The following is a 1,890-nucleotide window of genomic DNA, read 5'->3' as shown; positions in this document are numbered from 1 at the left end:
GCTTTGCTAAGCTTGTTCTAAGTAGGTGCTTTAGACCACTGAGCCATCTCACCAGCCCCTAAAATTTTCAAAATTTAAAAATTTAAAAAACTGAAGATTTAAGCTCAGCACTCCCTGGACTCCTGTACAAAACAAAGCAAAAATAAAACAAAACAAAAACAATCTACTCCTTGAGCCAGACATGATGGTATTCTCCTGTAGACCCAGCACTCAGGAGCCTGAGGTAGGAAAATCATTTGAACCCAGCAGTTTGATACCAGTTTCCACAGCACAGTGAAACTCTGAGACCTGACTCAACAACAAAAACTCCTTTATCCTTGACCTTCCTCTGATCTTTCTTCCTACACCCCAGTGTTCTCTCAGTTCTCCCTTACAAAACACCAAAGACAGCTGAGTAAGTTGAAGCTTGCCTTCATTATTCTGGGTGCCTCTGAGAATCACAGGTAATGCGTCCTGGATCAGGAACCTTTAATTTCTCCTCTCCTCTCCTCTCCTCTCTTCTCCTCTCCTCTCCTCTTATCCTTTCTTTCTGTCTTTCTTTGGTCTTTTGACAGTTTTGCTATGCAGTTCAGGCTGCCTTTGAGCTCACTATATACCCCAGGCTGGCCTCAAACAATGATCCTCCTTCCTCAGCCTCTCAAGTGCTGGAATTACAGGCATGTGCCACCATGCCCGGATTCTCTCTCTTATTTTCTTAAGATAGAGTCTCAAACACACAGTCCTCTCACCTTAGCCTCTTGAGCACTGGGATTCTAGGCATACACTACCATATTCAGCATGTCTTTTCAAAAGGTCACTTGTTAGCCAAGCCACAAGGAAAGCAGGGTACATAGCAGACCCAGAAATCCCGGGGTTTGCTGGCTCTTATCAGCAGCTAGCCAAGCAATTTGAGTGCAACACTTTTTCTAGTCCTCTGAGTCCTTTGCTGCAGAGTGTGGAGTTGGCTGAGCCCTCTGTCCCTTTATATCAGGAACCTGGGATTCCTATGAGCTCCACTTATAATTTCCCTCTTCATCAACCAGCAAATATTTATGAATGCAAACACATGCTCAATCACCAGCTGTGTGTATTTGGTAGCTTCTCTGCTTAAGCTTTTCCTTTCCAAGCAAAACAGTACAAACATAAAGAGCTCTGAGAGGACTTGGGAAGATGTTTCTCACTAGGACACTTACCTACTCCCAGTGGAGGTGCTGGGGGCTCCCTCCAAAGCCTTGGGGAAGTCCTTGCCAACCTGTGGTTCTTAGAGGCAGACAGAGAGGAGCTCACAGCTTTCCACTGTGACCAGGTGTAGGCTCCACCAAGCCATTCTCTCTGCTTTCTGATCTGTGCAAGCTCCAGGCTTACATTCTTTTCAGCATATCTAAAACTGGGGATTTGCCACATAGTTTGCACATTTGCAAAGGTCTTTGGGACCACTCTGAATTAGTCAGATCTTTCTCCTGGCTTTTGGGGGGGCGGGCAGCAGGTTAATACAGTTACAGCTGGAAGAGTGCCACAGAGCAGCTCAATCAGTGTCAGGAAAAGCATGAAGTTTGTTACGGTTTGTGTCTAGGTGGCCCCCTAAGCCTCATGCAATCATGGGGTGGCTTCTGGAGTTTGTGATGGAATATTGTGGGTGTGGCTGCTGCACCTGCCCTGGTGCGTGACAATGTAAGGAGACAGAGGCTGGCTAGCTGCCTGAGCTGCTGCCACTCCCTTTTGTGCTGTGCTCTTTGCCACCACCATGAAAGGTGGCTCTCTGCCATGTGCCGCTCTGCCTTGGAGCCAGCTGAGTATGGACTGAAACCTCCAGTAACTGTGAGCTCAATAAACCTTTCCTTCCTTCATTTTGAATGTCAAGTATTTGTCCCAGCAACAAGAGAAGAGTAACTGAGACAAAGGTGACAATGA

Source organism: Octodon degus, unplaced genomic scaffold (assembly GCF_000260255.1).
Source record: "Octodon degus isolate 3935 unplaced genomic scaffold, OctDeg1.0 scaffold00011, whole genome shotgun sequence".
Lineage (NCBI taxonomy): Eukaryota > Metazoa > Chordata > Mammalia > Rodentia > Octodontidae > Octodon > Octodon degus.
The sequence above is the reverse complement of the archived record's forward strand: the minus strand, read 5'-3'. Positions refer to the sequence as shown.